Consider the following 12,517-nt stretch of genomic DNA (forward strand, 5'->3'; position numbering starts at 1 on the left):
ATGAAAATGTATTTCGTTTCAATAGCATGGAAAAGAAACAGAGTGCTCTACACAGGAGTGGGTCAAATTGGTAAAAACGTGGAGCTACTGTATTCAACATCAATTATGAAGAATACTGTTTGCCGTGCCTGTAGGAAAGTAGGATCTGCTTTCATGGTTTCCTTAACTGTTTGCTGCTGTCAGTATGTTTTTTTGAATAATCTGACTGGGATCCTGCTAATAAGGAACCCAGTCACTGTGCTTCCTCCCTAAATTGACCATGGTAAGCATTGTTGTACATCCACAATTGGCTATTGTTGTACCCTTGTAAGTCCCTAGTATATTCTACTAAGGTTCCCAGAGCATAGGTACACCAAGGGTCTCCCATGGGCAGCAGCATGTATTGTGCCACCCACGAGAGACCACTGAAACTGTAACTACAGGCCTGCCATTGCAGCCTATGGGAGTTAGTTCTAGCACCCTTCACAACGGATATACGTTTCCTTAAATCTGAGATAACTACACTTAAAACCTACAAGTCACCCCTCTGGCAAGCCTTCCTGTCCTGAAAGCAGGGTGCTTGGTAATAAATGTGAGAGTGCCCCTGCATGCGCAGGACACCCCTACAAACCCCGGAGTCGATTCCCCAGGCTTTGTAAGTGTGGTCAGCCATTTTAATACATATAGTGGGCATCAGGCATTATGAGATGTCTAACTATATAGTGACTGGACTGAACTGAGTCATGTTTGGTATCAAACATGTTGGAATCACACCCCAACACGGATTCCTGTGTTGGAAGTATGATCCCATGTACTGGGGTCCTCCCTTAGGGTACCCCCTATACTCCCGGTTACAGCCTTTCAGAGTTTGACAGCAAGCTAGTGCTGCTGTCGACCACAGACACAATTCTGCCCCCCCTGCTGCTGTACCAAGCTCAAGCAGGGGATGGTAGAACAATACGTTTCCTGTTACAGGGAGGTGTCATTACCTCTCAGACAGGACTTAGTGTATTGGGCTGGGGTGGGGTGCCTGCCAGCGCCACCAGTCAGCTTTGAATGTCACATTTGGTGCCCTCCTTGCGTACTCCAGTTGGAACCATTTCTGGGAGCCCTTGGCTCCTGCTCTGGTGTGAAACTGGACAAAAGACATGCAAGTATCGTGCCCTCTTTCCGGCCCCTCCTCTGGGAGGGACCCCTGGGTCGTTTCAATCCTTTCCCTAGGTAGTTAAGGGCTTACCTGTGTGTAGCTCTTCAAATTCGTCATAGGACAAGACTCAAGCCTGAAACCACGTCCCTGTTCGACCTTCTGGACACTCTGACTTCGCTGGACTTTGCCTGGAACCGAGACAGCATCAAGGAAAATTCCTACTGCTTCTGGTCTCACTGTTCTGCAAGTTTTTGTTGTTGTCTGTGCCTGGTCTTCATCCAGGATGTTCACCAGACCTGTGGCCATAAAGGACTCCTGAAGTATTCTCCCTTGGAGTGAAGGAGTCACTCCTCTGCATCTGCAGGCACTGCAACAAAGCTGACTGGTCTGCTGCTCTTGACATTCCACAGACTTAGAAAGGCTCAGCAACACAGGTTGTGGTTATGCAAATACCTCAAAGCCTGACCTGACCTCTCTGCAACTTTGAGGCCAGTATCTGTCGTCGGAACCGCTGGGACCACACCCCTGTAAACTGCGTTGACTTGCCATTGCCAAGGCTTGTTGGCTCTGTACTCCAGAGATCTTCAGGCTACAAGAAGTGTCAGCCTTCAGTATCTCTTCCTGCCAAGTACAGCATTCTCACCACATCATCTGCACTGTGGGCCTTCCTTCTTGGTGAGCAGCTTGAGGTCCTCTTGCGACTCCTATGCCTTTGACCTGTGGGTCCTCGTGAGGGTCTTCTTCTGCTTCAGTGGACTACCTTGCTTACTTGGGGCCTGCTCTGACTCCCCTGCTTATGGTGAGTCCATTGGAACTTGCTGGTCCCAACGTTGCTCTTTCTTTGCTTTCCATGCCTGTTGCAGCTGCCAAGGCTTGTTGGTGCTCCCACAGGTCACCAACCCCCTGGTTCTCAACTTCCGATGTTGGACAGCTCTTGTGCAGCTCCTGGTCTTCGTCAGCATTGCCTGGTCCCCACAGCTGCAGCAACAAGGTCAAAGTCACCATGTCTGAACCATCCGTCATTGGTGGGCATTGCCTCCTGGCCACCTCCGGGTGGCATTGACACTGTCTCCTCTGCTTACAGGTTCTTTGCTTTAAAAATACATCCTTAGATTCCACTGGACTCTTGCACAGTCTGTTCCAGCATAATCTTTCCTGAAGTCCCCGATTGTGGTCTATGGTAGTGGCCGACGTCACTTTGCACCTATGCACCCGGCCCAACTTTCTGTCTTCCACAGAGTTTCTTCAGGGTCCACTGGGAAGGGTCCTTCTCTTCAAAACCGCAACCGTGACTTCCTCGTTTACTTCTATTGGTCACATAACTGTGTTTCCACCCTGAACACAGCCTCCGTGGGGTTCCTGGTTACTTACCTTGGATGGTTCCTTGTGTCCCCAGCTCCTCTGATTCTCCCAGTCCAAGTCTAGACTTTGGTCAAAGTTTGCATTTTTAGTATATGGTTTGGTCTCCCCCTGGAGCTTACTTACCTATTTCCAATTGAAGTATTATTGTGTATTGATGTTTATATCTTCGGGTAGGAGATATACCCATGTGTTAGTGAGTGTTGAGTAATAAATAGACATATTTTTATATATACACTGTGTGGTTCTTTTTCATTTAACCTACACACATTATTACACAGGTAAAACAAGCAGCTTAACACTCATTCAAGATAAGCCTGAAGGCTGCTCTCCACAGCTACCACTTTGAGAATTTCAAAGGTTTTCAAAGACCACTAAAATTGCCATAAGGGTTGACTGGATTAGTGCAAGGTGTTTCACTTATATAAGTGTGCACCATATATTAAGCCAGCCTCCTACTGTGCCCCAGACTTGACAAGTTATATAAGCTGTTTTTGCAGGAGAGTGTTGTTTCCAGGCAATCTGTAATAACTATATGATGAGGTAACATTAAACAACTAGGTTGTTAAGGTCTTTTCAAATAATTCAAAGAACAGGGTAGTCCAGTTGATATCAGTGGTCAGTACCAACTAAAAAGCTATTAAAGTCAGTATTTTCCTAGAAATGCAATCCTTGTAAATGTCTAAATCACCGCTGTCATTGCAGCTAGTGATACCCATGCAGGAAAGCATTTCAGTGCCCCACCTGAGGTAGTAGGCACCATATAAATGTAACAATACATGGAGTTCATAGGATGCCCCAAATTGAGCCTTTACTCAAGTAATTCACTGAATTGACTGTGGCATTACAATGTAGGTAAGCTGGACATTGCTTCTTTTATTTAGTAACTATCTTCTTGTGTTACAGGTTCACCCCCACACGCATCTACATTATAATCTTAGTGATCTTGGGTATTTACATCCATATAATGACATAAGAGCTAAAAATAGTATGATACTCAGCAGTTAAAGCTGGTAGGGAATGGTGGCGGGGCGGGGCAAGGGGGGTAGAAAGGAAATAAAAACGTAAGCTTACCTGCTGGTCGGTGTCGCTGTTGCCAGCTGCCACCTCTCTTCGCAGGAACCAGGAACAAGAATCACCCAGGCTTCCAGATTCCCCTAGCCAATCAAGATGCAGCTGATAGCAGCGTCGTGATTGGTCTGAGCACCGTGGTTTAGCGCTCAGAGAGGGAGTGGGAGCCTGGGCATGTTCTCCAACCATGAAGTAACATGCAAAGTGTGCATGACTGTTTGGCGGGCCCCAAATGGCCAGCCAAACAATCCCGCGTACTGCATGTGTATTGAAGAATGAGTGGGTGTATAAGTGTCTGGATGGAGGATTTAGTAGGTGTGTGACTGACTGTTTAAGTGAGTGATTACATGTGTCTTACTGAATGCACGGGTTAGTAACTGATACAGACATTCACACAGTTTAGTTTGTCAGTTGGTGTATAAGCGGTTGCATGGGTTGGTGAGTAGCTAAAAGAGGATCTATATGGGTGATTGATTGGTTGTCTGAGTATCTGTATGGGTGCCTGGGTGTGTGTGTGGGTGTGTGGGAGGTGTGTGAGTCTGTGCATAAATGTTTGAGTGGTTGATTCACTGTGTGACGGGTTCAAGAGTGCATGTGGAAACAGCTGCATGGGTGGATCAGTGTGTGTATGCATGTGTTACTGAGTGAATGGCTGTCTCAGTGGTACATGTCCAAGTAACTACATATGTAAAAGGCAGTGTATGTGTGATTTGGAGTATATAAATGACTCTATGTGAGAGTCAGTGGTTGTGAGAGTGGCTGTATAGATGAATGTTTACTTGTATCAGTGATTCTATAAGAGAGTAATTATGTGTTTGTTTCTGTTTGAATAAGTGATCTGGTGTGTATAACTCTATAGGTCAGTAAATGGTAGTGTGATTGATTCTTTGCATGACTGACTAGGTGTGTGAGTAACTCCATGAATGATTGGCGGTGTGTGAGTGTCTGTATAGGTGTATGAGTGCATATGATAGTGTTGTAATTATGACTGCATGTATGAGGGACTGTATGGGAGAATGAGTGGATGTGTGTCTAGACCTAGGAATCAGTGAGTGCGTATGTAGTAACTGGTATTGGTGTGTCGATGGTTTTGAAAATGATACTCTATATTTTAGAGTGGATGTGTGAGGAGGAGCATCAGATTTTCAAGTGGATGATGTCATCAGTGATGTCATCAGTGATGTCACTGACCATGTCATGAATGATGTAATATGTGACGTCATCAGCAGTGCATTGCGGGCGCGCAAGTTATAGTTAGCTGAACTAACTATTACAGGAATTTCTATGGTTTTGTATGAGTGAAATGTCCAACTAACTCTAACATGTCAGAAACCCATGCTTTTTTTGGTGAATTTTTAAGGTTTTTTTAAATGCAAATTTTTAACATACTATGCCTGAAACCTATGGTTTTTTCAGTGAATTTCAAAGGTTTTTTAAATGCTAATTTCGATCTATAACATGCCTGAAACCTATGTTTTTTTCAGTGAATTTCAAAGGTTTTTTAAATGCTAAATTCTAACTATAACGTGCCTGAAACCTATGGTTTTTCAGTGAATTTCAAAGGTTTTTTAAATGCTAATTTCTTTCTATAACGTGCCTGACACCTATGGCTTTTTTAGTGAATTTCAATGTTTTTTTTAATGCTAACTTCTAATTATAATGTTAATTTAACCTATAGTTTTTTCACACACCCAAGAAAGAAGCAATACCCATTGGTACAACCCTCAGGACCTCCCCCCATAGCACCCCTCTCCCTACCAGCAAGGCAGTGCAGAACAGGACAGCAAACCCTCCAAAAACGGCATGGTCCCTCAGCCATATAATAGCTCAATGTTGGGAAATGTGGCAAACGTTTTCTCAGTAAATTTGAATGTTTTTTTTTAAATACTAATTTCTAACTTTAATTTTCCTGAGACCTATGTTTTTTTGTGAATTTCAAAGGTTATTTAAATACAAATTTCTAATTATAATGTTCATAAAGCCTATGTTTTTCTCAGTAATTTTGAAAACAAAAAGTGATATTTTGTAACTTTAATATCCTAAAAATAGTTTTTTAAATTTTTTTATTTGTTATTTAAACTATATAATATCTTCTTGTTTTTTAAATATTAAACAACTACATACAGTATGAAAGGGAGCCCAGCCCAGAGCCACATCTGAAGACCTGCACATGTCATAGACCTACATCAAGCAGCTCTGACACCCAAGAACGCCACAACACCCACCACCACCCCCGGACCCTCCTCGCACCCTCCCACCAAGGCAGCGCAGAATTAGACAGACAACTTTCCGAAAACAGCATGGCCCTTCAAGCCACACAATATCTGAATATTGGGACAGGTGTGAACAAACTATATGTGAAGGAAGCAATTCACCCATGAATAACAATGCACACAATGCAAAGTGTAGCGGTGATGTGATGGACACATCTCAGTATGCAGAACACACACCTCTCCATGTGCACAAATAATACTGGTGCCTGTAGTGTTATGGACAGTGGGCCCAACCATGTTATATCAAACACTAGGGAAGATCTCAGTCATGCAGCTGTGTCGTCCCTCCCTGTAAGCAACAGCGTAACCGGAGTGGGCTGGTCCGACGTACGCCACTTCAGCATGGGAGTGTGAATAAATAGGCCGGAGCTCTGCACGTGGTTCCCTCGAGGGAAGGCCAAAGTGTCTGCCAGGGCGGTGCCCCTCACCCTGCCACAAGGCCGCCATCGTGACCGTCAGCCTCCTCAGCCGATCGCTGGCTTCTGCCAAAAGGCCCCCAGCGGCATAGCACAGCGGACTTATGTCTGTACAAACTACTGCCTTTGATATACACTGCGGACAGCAAGGGTCACAATTCAGATCAAATCGCGATTGCAGCTTACACAGTCCAGTAGGCAACAGACATCGCTCAAGTCAACAACACGTGGCTGTGGGTCCTTCCTAACCACTGCCTCCGGCATACACTACGGTGAGTAGGGCTCACAATGCAGATCGAGTCGTGATTCAAGATGACGCAGTCCAGTAGGCAATAGACATTGCTCAACTCAACGCCATGTGCCTGTGGGCCCTTCCTTCCCGGTGCCTCCTGCCTCCACTGCGGTGAGTAGGGCTCACAATTCAGAGCGACTCGCGATTGCAGATGACGCAGTCCAGTAGACAACAGACATTGTAATCAGTACGGCCTGCCCGGACGACGCATCATCGGCACAGTAGATGGCTGAGGAGGTTGCTTCGGCACGTGGTGGACCCTCTTACACATACGCCGGTGGCGGAAGGTGAGCAGAGAGACTTCTTTCCGCAGTAGCGGACTGTCACCTCTGGGCGGTGGGAGTGGATAGTCTGTGCGCACAAGAGCGCACAGACACCTCCAAGCAGTGGGAGTGCAATAAGCACCACCCTTATCACGCATTACCGAAAATTAGAATTACGCGTGTGCAGTTGTATGTACTCTGCAATTACTAATTCTATACTATCTTTCAGATCACTAAACCTGAGGGCTGCACTATCTCCCGGCACGTGGTTGGAGACACATCAGTGGCACAAAGTGAGCTGCAAAGTTTTTCTCCAGCCTCAATACTCCCTCTCCATCTCTTCCTTTCTCTCTCTCACACGTTCTCTTTTTCTCTGTCTCATTCTTTCTTTCTCTCTTCCTCTCTCTCACATTTTATCTCTCTCTCTTCCTCTTTCTCACTCTGTTTATCTCTTTATCTCTCTCTTCCTGTCTCTCACACTGTTTCTCTTGTTGTCTTCCTCTCTGTCTCACTTTTTCTCTCTTTGGCTGGCTTCCTCTCCCTCACTCTTTCTCTCTTACTCTCTCACTCTCTCTCTTCTCTCACTCTCAGGGCTGGACTGGCCATAGTGGGCATCGGGCAATCCCCTGGTGCGCTGCACGGGTGGGGGGCGGTTTTGGGCCACTAGGGGCGGTTTTTGTTACAGGGCCGTTTTTGCAGCATAGCTGCAAAATTGGCCCTGAACCAAAATCGCCCGAAAACAGGCCCCGGCAAAGAGCTTGTCGGCACCTCCAACCTTCCGAGTGGGGGGGGGGGGCAGTCGAGCACTTTGCCAGGGCCGGTTGTGGTTCCCAGTCCGGCCCTGCTCACTCTTTCTCTCTCTCTCTCTTTTTCTCTATCTCACTCTTTCTCTCTTCTCTCACTGTTTCTCTCTCTCTTCCTCTATCTCACTCTTTCTCTCTCTCTTCCTTTCTCTCACTCTTTCCCTCTCTCTTCCTCTCTCTCACTCTTTCTCTCTCTCCCTCTGTTCCTCATATCTCACTCTTTCCCTGTCTTCCTCTGTCTCACACTGTTTCTCTCTTCCTTGTAGCTCACTCTTACTCTCTTCCGCTCTCTCACTCTGTCGCTCTCTGTCTTCCTCTCTCTCTCTTCCTTGTATCTTACTCTTTCTAGCTCTCACTCTTTCTCTATTTATCTTTCAGATCACTATATTTGAGGTCTGCACTACCTCCCGGCACGGAGACACACTGGTGGCACAAAGGTGAGATGCAAAGATTTTTCCAGTCTTAACACTCCCTCTCCATCTGTTCCTTTCTCTCTCTCTCACACTTTCTCTTTTTCTCTGTCTCATTCTTTCTTTCTCTTTTCCTCTTTCTCACTCTTTATTTCTCTCTCTTTTTCTCCCTCACACTGTTTCTCTCTTTATCTCTCTCTCTTCCTGTCTCTTGCACTGATTTTCTCGTTGTCTTCCGCTCTGTCTCACTCTTTTTCTCTTTGGCTGGCTTCCTCTTTCTCAATCTTTCTCTCTTCCTCTCTCACTCTTTATCTCTCTACCTCTCTCTCACTCTTTCTCTCTCTTCCTCTCTCTCACACTGATTCTCTCTTTCTTTCTTTCTCGTATCTCATTCTTTCTCTCTTTCTCTATCTTCCTCTCTCTCACACTGTTTCTCTCTTCCTTGTAGCTCACTCTTTCTCGCTTCTGCTCTTTCACTCTTTCTCTCTCTGTGTTCCTCTCTTTCACACTGTTTCTCTTCCTCTCTTCTTTGTATCTTACTCTTTATCTTGTTCTCTCTCACTCTTTCTCTATCTTTCTCTCTCTCTCACTCGTTCTCTCTTCCTCTCCCTCTCTCTCTCACTCTTTTTCTATCCCTCTCTCTCTCTTTCTTCTTTGCTGCAAGCATGACGCACCATCTTATCTTTCTTTTTGTCTTGCAGGCTGTGAATCACAAATGGACCAGTGATGACACGCCACAGCTGTACATATTTCTTTGTTGATGTTTTGTTTAAATAAAATGTTTTATATGTAAATCTATACATGACTAAGATTCTTGTTTGTCCAACCGCACAGGGACACTTCCAGGCCCAAGAAGGTTTTTGGGGGTATATTGGTAATGTGGGAAGAGGGTGCGTTACATTCTGATGTGGTCGAGAGACAGCGTGAAAGAGGTATCTCTCACAGAAAGAACTCCGGTATGTTCTCAGAAATGCCTCAGACAGATGCCAGCTGACTGACTGAATCACAAAATGGCTTTTCAATGCTTATGTAGTAGTGTGACTTATGAACAGTTCGCACCCAGGCTCGCTGCGGGACAACTGCGGCCCATCTGCTCGACTCACAGATGCAGAACTACGAGCCATCCACTCCCAAAGGAACAGCAGCAAAGTAGCTCACAGAGGTACAGGCACAGCAGCATACTAGCTTGCAAAGGTAGAGAGTTGCGAGCCGACACACTGGCTTCTAAAAGCATAGCTGCAAAGTGGTGATGTTGGGCAGAGGGAGAGTGAAGAGGGTATCTCACAGAGAGAGACCTGCGGTATACTTCCAGTCATGACTTCACAGATACAACTGCAGCCCCAAAAAGTCCGACGGAACAGCTGCGAGCCCACCACTAGTTCGTAGAGGCAGACTTGCGGGCCCAATAAGGTTGTTGGAGTATGCTGGTGATATGGGAACAGGGTGCGTAACCTACTGATGTGGGGAGAAGCAGCGTGAAAGGGGTATCTACCACAGACATAGCTCCGGTGTGTTTTCAGAGTTGCCTCGGACAGATGCGAGCTGACGGACTCAATCACAAGATGGCTTTTCAATGCACATATATTGTGACTTATCAACAATTCACACCCAGTCTTGCAAAGGGACACCTGGGCCCATAGCAACGTACTAGCTTGCAAACGTAGAGAGGTGGGAGCCGACGAACAGGCTTCGAAAGCCATAGACACAACCTAGTGATATGAGGAGAGGCAGTGTGAAAGGCATATCTCACACAGATGCCAGTGTTGCCTCGCAGGGGGTAAAACTGCTGACCCGATGGCTTCTACACGGAGACATGCGAGCTAACGGAGTAAATCATGAAATGGCTCCCAATACTTCCTAGTTTCAACATTTCAATGAGCCGCACCCTTGTGCTTGTAACCCCTCAGCCAATCACATGTCAGAATTCACAAATATCGATATCTTTAAAATGTGATATTTCTTAAAATACAATTCCTCGCAAATATGCGATTTCGCATTTACCGATTTTTGCATTTGGGATGATGAATCCCAAATGCAAAAATTGTGCTCGCAAAGGGCCAGATTCGCATGAATCTACCTGGTAGTGAATTGGATATCTTGACTTCTTTGGTTCAGCCAAATGAAGAAATTTAGTAGATGGGATTCGGAGCCTGACCAGATCATGATGACATCATCTGTATAACTTTTCCAGACAGCTATGGAATCGATGTACGGATTGTTATGTGAATACAGATGTTCTTCTTCATAGCTGTCCATATAGATGTTAGCCAGACTTGGAGCATATGTAGCTCCCATTGCTACTCCCTTGCACTGGAAGTAAAACTGCTGTTTGAATACAAAATAGTTTCTCTTCATGGCGATCTCCAATAGGTCCACTAGAAAGCTAGTGGGCACCCAGTGTGGTGCAAGGCATTTATTCAATGTATCCTTGATAACATCTATGGCTTTGTTCTGAGGTATCGATGTATAGAGCGAACACACATCCAGTGTTACCATGAACTGTGTATTACAATCAAATGGCTGATTTTCCAGTAACTGGATGATGTGTGTAGTGTCACGTACATAGGACTTGGTTTGTTGAACAAGGGGTTGCAGAATGTGGTCTATGAATTGATTAATTGGTTCCAGTACTGATCCGCATCCCAATATGATTGGTCTTCCCGGGGGTTTGTCCAAACAATTATGCACCTTCGGCAAGGTGTATATCGTGGGTATACGAGGTTCCTTTTCAATCAGGAATTCTTTCTCTGGTTGACTGAGGAATCCTTCCTTCACACCTTCCTCTGCCAAAGTTTCGATGGGAGACTTGATGCTGTTGGTTGGGTCTCTGGCAGTAGTTTGGTAACTGTCCCGTACTCCGAGTTGCTGTTCAATCTCGCTTGTATAGTCTCTGGTGTTTTGTAATACAATCGCACCCCCCTTGTCTGCAGCCTTTACTACGATTGAGTGATTTTCCCGTAGTTCAGTTATAGCCAATCTTTCTTCTTTGGTTACATTATGTTTGATGTATTGTTTCTCATTCAAGGTGTCCATCACTTCTTGCATAACGATTTGTTCAAAAGTCAGGATCCGTTGACTCATATAGTATGCATTCAGTGTAAATGTAGAAGGTGGCTTGAATGGTGTAGCCGTAAGTTTTGGTGTGTATATATTACTACTAAAGTGATATTTCAACCTCACTTTACGGAAGAACTTTTGTAACTCCAGTTTGGTCGTGAATGAGTCTGGTCTACAAGTGGGCACAAAAGATAGTCCTTTGCTAAGCACTTCTCTTTCCGCTGTTGTGATAGTATGATCAGAGAGGTTAATGATAGGATCCGCTAGGTTTAAATTAGGTGACGGTTGTCCATTTATCTCTAGTTGCTGTATATTCGTATTTTGTGTTATGTCCATGGCAATCGGTGTTGTAACCAGTGTTGTAGTTATTAAGGGTATCTCAATAATACTTTGATCCGTCTGGTTATTTTCTGAATCTGATACCTGAATATCCATTACCATCGGTATGTTTTTTTTCGTGTAGAGATCTCCCCATGTGCTTCTGAGGGGAAGAATCTCACTCATGTCGCACCTCTCTTGGATCCTCCTCCTCGATTCCATCTCCTTTGAGCACCCCAGCCTTGGTGGGCCGAACCAACCCAGCTGGGTTGGCGGTAGCCTTGATCTAAAAAATGCTGTTGCTGTTGGGGGGGTTGGAATGATTGTTTGCTTGTGGATGGACCGTCGAATTTTGAATCTGATCCGCTTCCAGCTGAAGAGTGCAAAAAAGTGTAGAAACGTCTCGGTCCTTGTCTTTTCCTGTTGGTAAAGAGCCCTTGGTGATCTTGTTGATAGTATTCGTCTGCTAGGTACGTGTTAGACTCGGCGGTCCCTAGTTGGCAGAGGTATACACTTCTGACAAATAGGGACTCACCTCCTCTAGTCAGGGCAAGGGGATCACACACTTAGATAACCCCTGCTCACCCCCTCGGTAGCTTGGCAAAGCAAATAAGCTTATCTCAGAGGCAGTGCGTTAAGCATTTACGACCACATACAGTAATAAAGTGAAGACACTACAAATGGACACGACACAGTAGTATTATAAAAATACGAAGGTTTATATAAGGCTTAGCACAAGACCAAATAACGACAAAAATATACCACAATCTTAATAAATACTCTTGGAAGGAAAAATATAGTTCAAGCGTAGTTTCTTCTTAGCACAAAGTCTTTAGTATCAAAAGGCCAGTCTTCTTCTTTAGATCACAGTTCTTGGCAACAATGTAACCCACACGGGAGTCACACAACGTCGAGGCAAAGTTAATCCCAAGGTTCGGCGTCCACCGCGAGGAGCGCTACGTCGAGCCCGGAGTCACACCGACCCCCAAAAACACAGTACCTTGGAAAAGTGAAGCACACGATGATCAGCAGCGTCGAGCTGTCCGGCGTTGCGTCTTCGGTGTCGATCAGCCCTCAGTCGTTGTCGATGTCGATGATGATGTTGCAAGAGTGAGCAGCGCTCACGGCG

This window comes from Lissotriton vulgaris, chromosome 7 (genome assembly GCF_964263255.1).
Source record: "Lissotriton vulgaris chromosome 7, aLisVul1.2, whole genome shotgun sequence".
Lineage (NCBI taxonomy): Eukaryota > Metazoa > Chordata > Amphibia > Caudata > Salamandridae > Lissotriton > Lissotriton vulgaris.